The sequence below is a fragment of the Rhinoderma darwinii genome, chromosome 9 (assembly GCF_050947455.1).
Source record: "Rhinoderma darwinii isolate aRhiDar2 chromosome 9, aRhiDar2.hap1, whole genome shotgun sequence".
NCBI classification, from domain to species: Eukaryota; Metazoa; Chordata; class Amphibia; order Anura; family Rhinodermatidae; genus Rhinoderma; species Rhinoderma darwinii.
Window position 1 is genome coordinate 19,994,531 of NC_134695.1, and position 15,209 is coordinate 20,009,739.

General features: G+C 49.2%; 1 protein-coding gene across 3 annotated transcripts in view; it reads right to left on the bottom strand.

Annotated features, from left to right (window-relative positions):
• The window catches only part of LOC142660639 (tesmin-like), a 244,843-nt gene that overhangs the window by 181,762 nt on the left and 47,872 nt on the right, over nucleotides 1-15,209 (bottom strand). The gene's annotated exons all lie outside the window — the stretch shown is intronic.

The following is a 15,209-nucleotide window of genomic DNA, read 5'->3' on the forward strand; positions in this document are numbered from 1 at the left end:
TTGTACTATTTAGCCAAAATGTATCCCAATGTATGGCATACAGTGGGATATATCGCCTGGGGAGTGAGGCTTTCCCAGGGCTGGAGTCCCCAGGAAGATCTTCTACTAGTGCTCTGCCCAGGAACTCTGGGGCTGTTCCTTATGTCCATATGTGTTAGGCTTCGTTCACATCTGCGTCGGGACTCCGTTCATTGGTTTCATCTGATTTTTCCGTCAGGGGAACCCATGAATGGAAACCAAACTGAAACAAACAGAAACCATAGCTTTCCATTTGCATTACCATTGATTTCAATGGTAACGCATCAGTTGCAAATGGTTTCCGTTTGTCTCCGTTCTATAAGGTTTCCGTTGTTTTGATAGAACCAATAGCACCTCAAACGCTACATGTGAATATACCCTCCCCCGCACAAAATCTATAACTAAAAACTTTTCCCTCGCATAACATCTACAGCAAAGCCCCCCTACCCTACACAAATGAACTACAAGGGTCTCTTCACACGTCGAGGCCAAATCACATTTTTTACAACAGTTTTTGTAAACTTGCTTTACAACCATGTCATTTGCCATGGTTTTGCAAATATAAAAATAAACGCAATATGACTGTAACCTGTGAGTACATGCTAAATAAGTTCCACCACACATGGCATTTACAGTCAAATCCCCCCTCCCCCACAAAAATACCTACCTACAGGTCAATTTATTAACGTTTATGTAACAGGTTTTTTCCGCAGCATGGGCATGAGATTTACAAAATCTCATTCTCTTTGCTGCTACTGTAAATGCTGTGAAATTTCCGCACAGAATTCTGTTGCGGAAATTCCGCAGCGTTTAGCTACGTGGGAACCCAGCCTTACCGATCACATCTAAATTATAAACAAAGATGTGATCGATAACAGCTTGATCCGACCCCTGTCACTGAACATGTCAGTCCCACTGACCTGACAGATTCAGGTCTCATAACTAGATACAGCTGCTCTGTATACAGGATATAAAGCAGCTGTATCTCAAATAGCAAAAATAATTGTTAATAAAATGTAATTGCCCAGTTGCACCAAACACACTGATAGACATTTTTATTTAAAAAAAAAAGTTTTCAAAGGTTTACATAGCCTTTAAACAGAATCCCCTGATATGTCGGACCGCATGTCGGCCGCATTTCCCGGACCGAACACAGCGCAGGGAGCCGGGCTCCTAGCATCATAGTTATGTACGATGCCAGGAGTCCCTGTCTCGCTGCGGGAAAACTGTCCTGTACTGTAATCATGTTTTCAGCACGGGACAGGGGAGGCAGGGACAACTGGCATCGTACATAAATATGATGCTAGGAGCCCGGCTCCCTGCACTGGGTTCGGTCCGGGAAATGCGGCCGACATGAGGTCCTCATATCACGGACCGAACACGGTCGTGTGAATTAGGCCTTAGGGTCAGTTCACATGTAGCGTAAATACTGCAGTTTTTCCGCAACGGAATTCATTGCAAAAAATCTTCAGCAAATACAGTAGCAGCAGACTGGATGAGATAGAACAAATGTCATCCACACGCTGCGTAAATACTGAGCCGTAAAACCGCTTAGAAATTGACTTGCGGTGCGTAATTTTATTCCGCAGCATGTCAATTGTATTTGCGGAATCGCTGCTTATATGTTGCAGGTTTTTTGCATTGAATTCAAAAAGATGCAACTCATACATTTTTTTAAAAAATCTTATACTTACAAAGGAAGCTGGGCTTCTTCCTGCCTCCAGTGCGGCCTCCTGGGATGACGTTTCATCCCATGTGACTGCTGGCAGGCCGGCTAAATGCTGCAGTTTCCGCAGCAGACATTACGGGCTAAAAACTGCACCACAGTTTGGTGTGGATTTTCGGCCGGAAATCCCTGCAGCGCACAGGGCGGATACGCTGCGTGCTTTTACGCAGAGTATCCGCCCCGTGTGAACTCAGCCTAACAGTTAAGTTCCCCCTCCCCAAGAAAAATGAATAATGAATCCCTTCTCCCACACATCGCATTCACAGCCAAGTCACACCATCCCCCACATATAGCATTTGACACAAAATCCCCTCCCCCACATATAGCATTCCCAGCCAAGTCCCACCCTCCCCACAAAAACTTTTACACAAAATCCCCTCCCCCACATATAGCATTTACAGTTAAGTCCCCCCTCCCCCCAAAACCGGTTTGTAAAGAATCCCCCCCACATAACATTACAGCTCCCTATTACATCCTGGAGGAATCTTCCTCAGCAGTTACAAGTTGCAGGCAGGAGGGGGGGAGCTTGATGGGACTGCTTCTCTACATCTCTTCCATCTTCCTCCGTCCTCTGTCTGGTGGACGGCTCCCTCCACACGTGACACGGAGCTTCTGTTTCCTGCTCATGCAGCATCTTCCTCTCAGGGTACCAGTGTAAGTTACTTCAGAGTAAAGAACGGCCCGTTACGTTGCCGGGTCCGTTCCTTTCTCCTAGTAACTAACGCTGTGGCCCTCATCGAAATGTTTAAAGTAGCCCCTTCTTTTCATCCTTGTTGCCGGGCCACTGACTCGAGTACCAGCAGTACTGCCCTGATGGCAGCCATGTCAACAGGTGTTGCGCTTAATTGAGCTGTATTTGTTCTGGTGTTGTATATATGTATTGAGCTTGGTTCTGGGGCTATATATATGTACTGATCTTGGTTCTGATGCTGTATTTAAGTACTGAGCTTTGTTCTGGTGCTGTAATGACGGGGGTAGGGAAACGGACAAGTGAGCCCTAATCTACCCGCCACTCTGTCCCTGCCTACTTGCAACGACCCGCCCTAGGCGACGGGGTACAACTGGGCGACGGTCCCTACGCTCAGTAAGTGAACGAGACAAACAGACAAGGGAACACAAAGCAAAGGGAAAGGGGCAGTTGCCCACGGCAACACCGTGAGCAACAAGAGTGGTCAACGAGCCGAGTCAAACCAGGAGTGCACGAGGTACCAAACGCAGAGCAGAAGAGTAGTCAGAAAGCCAGGGTCAGTATGGAGCAGGATCAAATAGATAGAAGCTGTAGCTGGGCCAGGAAACCACACGAGAAGAATCACAAGCAAAGGAGGAACAGGAAAGGCAGGTATAAATAGACAGAGGGCGGGAGCTAGCTCCGTCTGGCCAGGCTGCGATAGGCTCTCCCACTCCTAACTAAGCCTGCCATCCTGAGTGGTGGAAGATGGAGTCAGTCTCAGAGACATAGACTCAGGTGCAGACTGATTTCCTATGGGAGTATCCACAGAAGTTGTGCCTGGCAGATCCTTTACAGGTGCTGTATATATGTATGAGATTTGTTTTGGTGCTGTATATATGTAATGAGCTTGGTTCTGGAGATGTATATATGCACTGAGCTTGGTTCTGGTGCTGTATTTATGTACTGAGCTTTGTCCTGGTGCTGTATTTATGTACTGAGCTTCGTTGTGGTGCTGTATATATGTACTGAGCTTGGTTCTGGGGATGTATATATGTACTGAGCTTGGTTCTAGTGCTGTATTTATGTACTGAGCTTGGTTCTGATGCTGTATATATGTCAGAGCTTGGTTCTAGTGCTGTATTTATGTACTGAGCTTGGTTGTTGTACTGTATATATGTATGAGCTTGGTTCTGGAGCTGTAATTATATAGTATATATTTATAATAACAAAATGGCAGGGCAGATGGAATTGTTCTCAATTCAATGTATATTTTATGGGAACCTGTCTGGTAGTTTTAACCCCTTGAACCGCCACCATGCTGTAATACATGACCTGACAATATTTCCAAATGTATATTTTTTTAAGATGCAGCAAAATCTTTCAAATCCACTTTTAAAACGGCGCACACTATATGCTAATTACTCATTAAAGGGTCATGGGGTGGTGCCGCTAGCCTGAAGAATCACATAGTCCTGCCTTCAAAGCCACCTTTCCCTGTTTGATTGACATTCCCCTGGCTGATACAACTTTCTCGGATGCGCCATTGCTTTGTGGCACTATATACAAGGAAGGGCTGTGTGGCACTATACACAAGGGGGGGCTGTGTGGCACTATACACAAGGGGGAGCTGTGTGGCACTATACACAACGGGGAGCTGTGTGGCACTATACACAAGGGGGAGCTGTGTGGCACTATACACATGGGGGAGCTGTGTGGCACTATATATAAGGGGCTGTGTGGCACTATTTACAAGGGGCTGTGTGGCACTACTAAGGGGGGGCTGTGTGGCCCTATCTAGTAGGGGGGCTGTATGGCACTATTTACAAGGGGGAGGGCTATGGCTCTATCTACAGGAGGTTGTGTGTGGTGCAATCTACAGGTGTCTGTGTGTGGCACTATCTGCTAAGGGGTGCTGTGCGGCACTATCTACTAAGAGGGGCTGTGTGGCACTATATACAAGGGAGGGGGGATGTTTGGCACTATATACAGTGGGAGCTGTATAGCACTATATACAGGGGGGCTTTATGGTGATAACTACAGGGGGGCTGTATGGCACTATCTACAAGGGGGAGGTGGGGGCTCTATCTACAAGTGGGGTGTGACACTGTCTATAGGGGGGCTGTATTGCACATTCTACAGGGGGCACTTGTGGCACCTGGGGGGGCCCCAGTCAAGAGTTTTCTATGGAGCCCAGTCTTTCCTAGTTCAGCCCCTGCTTGCTAGTATGTGTATCAGTGGTATAAAGGCCCTTTTACACTGTCCGATAATCGGTTGATGCAGCGAGCACCAATCAACGAGACATCGTTGATCGGCGCTCGTTTGCTCCTGTCACACAGAGCCATGGATGGGGACGAGCAGTCGTTACTGCAATCGCTCGTCTCCATACATTATTATCATGTTGGCAGCGCGTCTCCCTGTTTACACAGGGAGATGTACTGCCGCCGACAACAATAATATTTAACTTTTTTAAAGCAATACTACCAGCAAATGATTGAGTGTTTGCTCGTTCATCTGCTGATCGCTGCCTGTTTACACAGGGCAATTATTGTCAACGAGCATTTTATGTACGCTCGTCTGCCCGATAATCGCCCAGTGTAAAACCCCCTTAAGTGATTCTCTAGAATTACTTGGTCAGGTCACTCTTGTAATAACACACAGTTTTTTGTATAACTTGTTTATGGTATTAATCAGAGAAATTGTATTAATATAGAACTCTTAATAAATTTTAATATTTATCCATTTTAGTGTGCTGGTTATGTCCTGTAATTATTTATCTTGTTGCTAATTTTATAATCTCTTATCCTGGACGGCACCGTGTAGCATTAGTTACATTTACTGAGATATTCATTGCATAATTTTCTGATTATTCTCTAGAGTTGATATATACTGTATAAATATAATACACATATAATAAATTTTGTAGGCACATTGTGGTTGGTACTTTTTAGGCGCGGCTATTGTAGCAGGCACTATATAGGGACAATGTGGCTACAACTTTTTGCGGAAACTAGCTTCCTGTATGGGGGCATTTGTGGATGGCACTATAGTGGGGGCACTATGGCTGGATATGTTTTGGGGCACATTGGCCATCACTGTGACAGACACTATATGTTAAGCATTGTAGATAGCACTGTAAGGCCGGGTTCCCACATAGCGTAAACGTTTGCAAAAATTCCGCAGTATTTTAAGTAGCAGAAAAGTGGATGAGATTTAGAAAATCTCATGCCCACGCTGCAGAAAAAAAGGCAGGGTAAATGTTAAGAAATTGACCTGCGGTGTGGAATTTAAATCCGCAGCATGTCAATTTATACTGCGTTTTCATTGATTTTCTGCTGCAGGTTTTCCCCATTGAATTCATTGGGGATGCAAAACCCACAACAGAAAGCCAAGTGTATGACTTTTGCAGCGGAATGGCAAGCGATTATGCCGCAAAAAATCGCAACACTGGAAAAAAAAAAAAAAATCATACTTACACAGAACGCTCTCCTTCTTCCTGCAGTCCTGCCTCCTGGGATGATGTTTCATCCCATGTGACCGCTGCAGCCAATCATAGGCTGCAGCATCACATGGCCTGCAACGTCATTCCGGGAGGTCAGACTACGCCCAGAGAAGAAGAAGAGGGTAAGTATGGATGTTTTTTTTTCCACCAGCTCTACATTTTCTTCAGATGGAAGGTGTTGTGGTTTCCTGGTCGGATACGCTGTGTGATTTTTATGCAGCATGTCCGACCCGTGGGAACCCGGCTTTAGTGAGGATTCACATAGAGCAGATTTTGTTGCAGAAACTTCTGCAACTGAAAATCAGCACCGTTCATCTGAATGGACCTTGCAGAAATTCAAGAAGAGGCTGGACGCAGCCTGCAGGGATTAAGGGAAGCCGACATGACCGTCCTAGTAGGGAAAGGGTTAATTAGGTGAGGGAGAGTTGGAGGGAGTTGGAGGGGGGACGGGGAGGAGTTAAGGGGGACGGGGGGCAGTTACTGAGCTTCCCGCTGTTTCTCGGCATTGAGCCGGAAGCAGCGGGAGGAGTAACACAGAAATAGTAAGCTCCCCGTTGCCCGTGCTTCTCAGGAGGCTTTAATGTTAGAGCGGCTGCGGGCCGCTGCTGTGCACCACGGTCCCGGATGGCTAGAGGAGACCGTGGCTGCAATAACTAAGATCCCGGACGCCGTTTCGCCACGTCGGGCCCGGCGTTCGGGGTCTGTTGCACAGGACAGGCTCCCCTCCCCCGGCCCCCTTACAAGCATGGTTATGGCGGCGGGGGGGGAGTCGGCAACAACCGCTCCTGCGCAGAGCAGGCAGAGAGCGTTGCCGGGGGTGACGGCGACGCAGGCCGGGTCGACCCGTCCCTCTCGGCGGTCCCGACCTCCAGAGCGCCTCAGTCCGGAGGCAGGCCCGCGGACACGGCGTCGCAGAGGGAGCCCGATCCCGGACGCTGCAGGCCAGGCATCTGGGAGGACCGCCCCTTCTCAGGCCCTGCGTCCTGGCAGGAATCCCAGGCCGCGACGGGGTCCGGCGGTAAGCAGGGAGTCGCAGGCTGGGCTCCCTGTCACCCCTCCCCCATCAGATGGAAGATTTGGAGGACAAGGTACGGCCGCCCCGCCTGGTGATGTTCCGGCCAGGGGGCAGGCTTCGTCAGGATCGTCTAGACGGACGCCTAGATCTGCAGCGACGTCGAGGCAACAGGTCCGGTCGGAAGTCTGGGTCCCGGCGGTCGGGCGGCAGGTTGCCGGCCCATCGGTCAGCGCGTCCTCATCCCCGTTCCACAGATGTCGTTGGGATGGACAGTCGTCGGCGAGAGAAGGGCTGGAGGAAGGTGAACTGGACGTGTATCGTCGAGGTCAGGATGGTCCGGCTGACGGGAACACAGCGCCTGTGCAGCCCGGTGAGTGTATAACTCCATCTCTGTCTTATCCAGCGATTTTTATGTCGGGTGTCGGCGGGGGGGCTGCTAGTATTGCATCGGGGGCCGGTAGTGGCGCGGGCGGACGCGACGGAGCGGGTTTGGCGGACTTAGTGGGTTGCTTACGGGAGCTGGTGGGGCGCCTAGATAGGGCCGCGGCGCCGGTAGTAACGGAAGTGTCCCCTGCGGTAGTTTGGGAAGGCCCCAGGGACGTGGGATCGGTACAGGCGCGTCCCGTGATGGCGGTTAGAGAGGCGGTCGCGGTGTCGGTACAGACCGAGGCACAAAAGGATGGCGATCGAGTGCGTATTGATGATCGTGCTCGGGGGGAGGTGTACGTTTGTTTTGAAGGTTCGGTGGGGGCGCATTTAAAGCAGGAGGTGCGCGAGCGGATCTGGAAGGACGAGTAGGTTGAAATTTTTTCTCTCTTGCCGCTCGCTAAATTTAATTTGGATAGGAGCAAGCGGGATGAGAGTAAAAAGGACGAGGAGGAACGGCGGCGGTATAGGCTTATCCCGCAGACGTTCGTTAATTGGTCGCAGGCGTTCGCCATATTGGCTAGTGTGATAGGGAAAAAGGCGCCGGAAAATTGTTCGGCGTTGTTTTGTTATTTTGATGCCATTGGGGAGGCTCACAGGGCGTATGGGGGTCAAGCATGGCTGCGATACGATGAGCAATTCCGTCAGCGGAAGGCGGTTCGGCCGGCGATTCGGTGGGACCAGAAGGATATTGCTCTCTGGTTACGGGTTACGGCTCCGGTTAGGCAGTCCTTTCCCGGGAGCGCCGGCCAGGGAGGCCAGTCTAGTTAGGTTGGACAAAGCGGCGGGGGAAAGGCGGGGTTTTGCTGGCAATTTAATGAAGGTCAGTGCAAGTTCGGGGCCACGTGCAAGTTCAAGCACGTGTGTTCCGAGTGTAATGGTGCAGCACACGGGGCGGCAAAATGTCTGCGAAAAAGGAGGTCAGGTAACCAGCACGCGGCTGGTCAAGGGGGTGTCGCCGGTGAGGGTGGAAAAGACGGCCCCTTATCTAAATGAGTATCCGGATAGGGCGGCGGCTAAGTTGCTTCATGAAGGGTTTCGTGTTGGTTTTGTTATTCCTCCGCCTCCTTATGAGGTTCCGGTTACGCGGAGGAATTTAAAATCGGCTTACTTGTATGCAAAAGTCGTGTCGGAAAAGTTGTTAAAAAGAAGTTTCGTTGGGCCGCATGTCGGGGCCGTTTGTTGAGTCGCCGGTAAAAGATTTAGTTGTGTCCCCGTTGGGTATTGTCCCTAAACGCGAGCCCGGAAAATTTCGTTTGATTCAACATTTATCGTATCCCAAGGGTTCGTCGGTAAATGACGGGATTGATCACGAGTTGTGCTCCGTAGTTTATACCTCATTCGATAAGGCGGTGGGGTTAGTGCGGGCTGCGGGTCCTGGGGCGCTGCTAGCAAAAACTGACATCGAGGCGGCGTTCAGGTTGTTGCCGGTCCATACAGAAAGCCAACGGCTGTTGGGTTGTTTTTGGAATGGGGCCTTTTACGTGGATCAGTGCCTTCCGATGGGGTGTTCCCTTTCTTGTGCATACTTCGAGGCGTTTAGTAGCTTCGTGGAGTGGGTAAAGAGGGGAGTATCCGGGGTCGACTCGTTGATCCATTACTTAGATGATTTGTTATGCGTTGGCCCGGGGGGTTCGCCGGTTTGCGGTAATTTGCTTCATGCTCTACAGAAGGTGGCGAGGGATTTTGGGATTCCTTTGGCGCCGGAAAAAACGGAGGGCCCGGTAGCGACGATTTGTTTTTTGGGAATCTAAATAGACTCGGTGGCAATGGAGTGTCGTCTCCCGGCGGATAAGTTGGGTGCTTTGAGGCTGGAGGTTCAACGGGCTTGTAGAATGAAGAAAATGACGCTGAGGGAGCTTCAGTCGCTGCTGGGGAAGTTGAATTTCGCCTGCCGGATTATGCCGATGGGGAGGGTGTTTGGTAGGAGGTTGGCGGCGGCAACGGTGGGAGTGCGTGCGCCGCATCATTTTGTGCGGCTCAAGGAGGAGTACCGTGCTGATCTTCAGGTTTGGAATGACTTCTTGGGCCAGTTCAATGGTCGCTCGCTATGGATGGCCCCAGCGCAGGATACGAGTGTTTTGAATATTTTCACGGATGCGGCTGGGGCGGGTGGTTTTGGAGCTTACGGGGGAGGTCCGTGGTGCGCAGGTCAATGGCCGGCTAGCTGGGTGTCCAGTGGACTCACGCGGAATCTGGCCCTGCTCGAGCTGTTTCCCATCGTGGTGGCGGCTACCATTTGGGGGGTCAGGCTCAGGGATAAGAAGGTCCGTTTTTTACTGCGACAACATGGGGGTGGTGCTTGCCATTAATAACATCACGGCGTCCTTTCCTCCGGTAGTTCAATTGTTGCGACATTTAGTGTTGGTATGTTTGTCGTTGAACGCGTGGGTGGTGGCGGTGCATGTCCCGGGTGTACGGAATTGTATCGCTGATGCTCTTTCTCGCTCGCAGTGCGACCGGTTTCGGCAATTGGCACCGGGAGCGGAACGTCTCGGTTTGGCTTGTCCGCAGCATCTTTGGGATCTGGTCTCGGTCCCGTAGAACAATTGGTACAAAGGTCTTTGGCGCGCACGACGTGGAGTGCTTATGCTGCTTGTTGGAGGCAGTGGGAGGAGTGGGTAAGAGAGTTGGGTGACGTCAATACGGATAGAGACAGGTTGGTGGCACTTTTGTACTGGTTAGGGGACGCCTGGGAGGCGGGGTTTTCAGTGGTCGAAGGTGAACCGGTTCATATCTGCGGTGGCGTTTGGGTTTAAGTTGCGGGGCTTTCAGGATGTATCGAAGGAATTTCTGGTATCGCAGGCTTTGAAGGGGTTGCGCCCCGGGGTCGGTTATGTGCCCAGTAGAGTGCATGCGGGGTTTTACGCCAAACAGGGAGTCTCCAGATTTGCCTTTGTTACGTCATGTGGACGGGTCGTTTTTGTCCAGGTTTCAGTTTGGAGCTGTATTTAAAAAATGTTTGACGGCGGTTGGTGTCGCGGCAGGCTCATATTCATCTCATTCCTTCAGGATTGGCGCAGCAACAGAAGCGGGGCGCTGGGGGTTGGATGATGAGGGGGTGAGGCGTATTGGTTGTTGGGAGTCCAACAGGTTTAAGTCCTATGTCCGCCCCCATATGTTATGAATTTTGCTGTTAACGCTTTACAAATGTTATATGGTGGTGCCTAATTGTTTTTCCGTTTCAGATTCGCCTCCGTGTTTGGTGTGGTTGATGGGTCATTCTTACGTGCACTGGGGGGCTTTGAGGGCGGACGTCCGCCCGAATGGTCGCCAGTTGCGCATTCCGCGACAGGATGCGGTTGTGCATTGGCTGGGTTTTAGAGGTATGTCGTGGAGCAGGGTGTTGGCGGAATTCCAGACATATGCTCGGCTTGATAGGGTTCCGGAGGTCTTAGTGTTGCACGTGGGTGGGAATGACTTAGGAGTCCGCCCCTTTCGTGAGTTGGTGCGGGATATCAAACATGATATGTTGTGTTTGTGGGTATCTTATCCCAAGTTGGTGATAGTGTGGTCGGACATAGTCCCAAGAAAGCATTGGCGGTTAGCTAGATCTGTGGAGAGAGTCAATAAGGCTCGCATTAAAGTTAATCGGGCGGTGTCCCGTTTTGTGGCAAAAAACGGGGGCATTTGCGTGAGGCATAGGGATTTGGAGTCAGGAGTGGGGAATTTCTGGAGGAGTGACGGGGTTCATCTGACCGAGGTTGGCATTGATCTTTGGAGCTTGGCGATAGCAGAAGGAATAGAAAGGGCGGTGGTGGTGTGGAGGAACTCACAGGCTTAAGGTGGTCAAGGCCTGTTTCGCTGTGGCGGGGGGAGTCCTTGAGGCCAGTCAGTACAAAATGGTGGGGGGGTCGCATCGGGGGTATGCGTCCCCCAAAAAAGGTACATGGTTGAAGACTTCATCGGGTGGTATCCCTTTGAAGTGGTCTTCTGGTAGAAGGTATATCACTTGAAGGCTTCATCGGGTGTTATCCCTTTGAAGTGGACTTCTAGTGGTCGGTATATCACTTGAGGGCTTCATCGGGTGTTATCCCCTTGAAGTGGACTTCTAGTGGTCGGTATATCACTTGAGGGCTTCATCGGGTGTTATCCCCTTGAAGTGGACTTCTAGTGGTTGGAGCCATCTGCAGAGGTGAACGGTGCTTCCGAGCTGGTTTACGGCTGGAGGTAATTGGTGGTTTGCAGATGGCTAATTCGGTGTGTTCTTTAAAAAGGACTATCTGAGGGGGCTTCAAGGACTTCCTCTGCTCGGGTTAATGTTATGACCCATGTTGGGTCATGTGAATTATTAGGAGGAATTCTCTGGTGGATTCCTAACTAGTTATCCGAATGTTTCGGATTTAAATTGTTTTTATAAAACTGTGAAATTAATAAACGGCTGCTGTGGCCATTTCACATCCAACCTCGGTGTCATGTGTCTTTACTAAAGTGGGGGTGGGGGGATAGTATGGTATAAGGTTAACACACGACTCTACTTAGGCAGGTCAAGAAGAGGCTGGACGCAGCCTGCAGGGATTAAGGGAAGCCGACATGACCGTCCTAGTAGGGAAAGGGTTAATTAGGTGAGGGAGAGTTGGAGGGAGTTGGAGGGGGGACGGGGAGGAGTTAAGGGGGACGGGGGGCAGTTACTGAGCTTCCCGCTGTTTCTCGGCATTGAGCCGGAAGCAGCGGGAGGAGTAACACAGAAATAGTAAGCTCCCACCCTCCCGCCCTTGGTTTGTTACTCTTTAGGTCTTATGTACGTCCGTCTATGAGCGTTGGTTTTTTTTTTTTTTTATTTGTGTGCTTATTTAACATGTTTTTCTTTTTCCGGAGTAGGTTCTGTTGTCATGGCAGCTGGCGGGGGGAGTCCTTGAGGCCAGTCAGTACAAAATGGTGGGGGGGTCGCATCGGGGGTATGCGTCCCCCAAAAAAGGTACATGGTTGAAGACTTCATCGGGTGGTATCCCTTTGAAGTGGTCTTCTGGTAGAAGGTATATCACTTGAAGGCTTCATCGGGTGTTATCCCTTTGAAGTGGACTTCTAGTGGTCGGTATATCACTTGAGGGCTTCATCGGGTGTTATCCCCTTGAAGTGGACTTCTAGTGGTCGGTATATCACTTGAGGGCTTCATCGGGTGTTATCCCCTTGAAGTGGACTTCTAGTGGTTGGAGCCATCTGCAGAGGTGAACGGTGCTTCCGAGCTGGTTTACGGCTGGAGGTAATTGGTGGTTTGCAGATGGCTAATTCGGTGTGTTCTTTAAAAAGGACTATCTGAGGGGGCTTCAAGGACTTCCTCTGCTCGGGTTAATGTTATGACCCATGTTGGGTCATGTGAATTATTAGGAGGAATTCTCTGGTGGATTCCTAACTAGTTATCCGAATGTTTCGGATTTAAATTGTTTTTATAAAACTGTGAAATTAATAAACGGCTGCTGTGGCCATTTCACATCCAACCTCGGTGTCATGTGTCTTTACTAAAGTGGGGGTGGGGGGATAGTATGGTATAAGGTTAACACACGACTCTACTTAGGCAGGTCATGAACCTGCTGCAGAAACAACAGAGTTGCCAACAGCCCCCGAATTTGTGTTTAGAAACCCCCCTTAAAAATCTTGTGTTTGCCCCTTATTGGCGAACAGTTGCTGGGGCAGACTAGAGTGACAAGTCTTTTGCGTAATGGCCGCTCAGGGGCGGGGCAAAACCTAAGTAAATAGACTGCTGCTTTCTCCGGTGTACAGTTTGCCACCTGAAAAGGAAACTGCAGGAGACAATATGAAGACGAGGAAGTCCAGCGATATACTGACTAGTAAATATAGCGCTATTGACTTATTTACTGCCTCCAAGCGGTGTTCTTCTTGGTGTGTGTTAATTGTGTGAAATGCCGTAAATTTTGTGTCTCCTCACATATGGGACCTGTGGTTCTTAGCATATGTGTCATAACTAGTATTTTGTATTTCTTCCTATTTATTACTCTTTTTGTCCTTGACGTAGTTTCTCAAACCTCTATCTTCGGCCTACCGTATAGGGCAATTGTAGCAGGTGTGTTGCAGGTAAAGACGGGTTATATTTATAGAAGATATGACTTCAATTATAAGACCTTAAGATGTTGACTTCTTTCTTTTCAGCTTTTGCCCAGTTATATCCTTTTCTGGGAAAGTGACAGCTAATACGGCTGCCACAAAGCTCCCATAGAGGTTGTCACAAAGTTTTCCCAGACACTATTGTTAAAGTGAGAGATACAACCAGATAACCAGACATACTGGCCACCATAGTAGTTGTCAGACAAACTAGTGCAGAAAATATTGTTTATCTGTATGCAAAAATTCTGGAAGAAAGCCCTGCCCCTATTAGACAACCCACCATATAAACCATGCCCCCAAAAGACACACCCAGCTATCCATCTCCATAACCAAAGTGCCCCTGGAAAAAAAATAAAAATGTTGGCAACTCTGAAACAACCACATTCAGATGAATGGAACTGATTTTCTGCAAGAAATCTGCCACATGGGAATTCATCTTTAGGGTATGTTCACACAGCCTATTTACGGACGTAAATCGGGCGTTATTGCCCCGAATTACGCCCGAAAATAGCGCCTCAATAGCGCTGACAAACATCTGCCCATTGAAAGCAATGGGCAGACGTTTGTCTGTTCACACGAGGCGTAAATTTACGCGCCGCTGTCAAATGACGGCGCGTAAATAGACGCCCGCGTAGAAGAAGTGACCTGTCACTTCTTTGGCCGTAATTGGAGCCGCTATTCATTGACTCCAATGAATAGCAGCGCTAATTACGGCCGTAATTGACGCGGCGTTCAAGCGCCTGCACATGCCGGTACGGCTGAAATTACGGGGATGTTTTCAGGCTGAAACATCCCCGTAAATTCAGCCGTTACGGACCCCCGCCGTGTGAACATACCCTTAGGCCTTGTTCACAGATATAAACTAAGGCCTTATAGGTCTGCTCTGCTGGATCCAATTCTGGTTTTGTCTTAAAATTCCATGCAAAATCTGCAGCAAACCTGCACTATGTAAACAAGTCCTAAGGGTGCAGTTACATGCGGCAGATTTTGCAGCAGAAATTTTAGCAACTGAAAATCTGTTCCATTCTTCTGAATGAGATTGTTTTTTTTTACAGCTGATGCTTGGATTTTTGCAAGGTCCATTCAGATGAATGGAACTGATTTTAAGTGGCAAAACTGCCGCGTGTGACTGCACCCTTAGGGTATGTGCACACGACCTCTTTTCAGACATAATGGAGGCGTTTTACGCCTCGAATTACGCCTGAAAAGACGGCTCCAATACGTCGGCAAACATCTCCCCATTGCTTGCAATGGGTTTTACGATGTTCTGTGCAGACCAGCTCTCATTTTACGCGTCACTGTCAAAATACGGCGCATAAAATGACGGCTCGTCAAAAGAAGTGCGGGACACTTCTTGGGATGTTTTTGGAGCCATTTTTTCATAGACTCTATTGAAAACAGCTCCAAAAACGGACGTAAAAAACGCTGCGAAAAACGTGAGTTGCTCAAAAAACGTGTGAAAATCAGAGGCTGTTTCCCTTGAAAACAGCTCCGTATTTTGAGACGTTTTTGACTCTGAGTGTGGACATACCCTTAGGCTGTGTTCACACTGAGTTTTCTGCAGGAGGAAAATGCCTCCTGCAAAAACTGCTCCAGACGTTTTTTGCACAGTTGTTTGACAAAAACTCGTCAAAACACTCGTCGAGGCGTTTTTTTCCCGTTTCTGACTGATTGAAATGGGGTTTTGGAGGCGGAAACCGCCTCCAGATAGGTCATGTCGCTTCTTTTTACCGCCCCAAAAAACTCGTCAAAAAACTCAGTGTGAACAGTGCCTTAATATTTTGGCTACTGC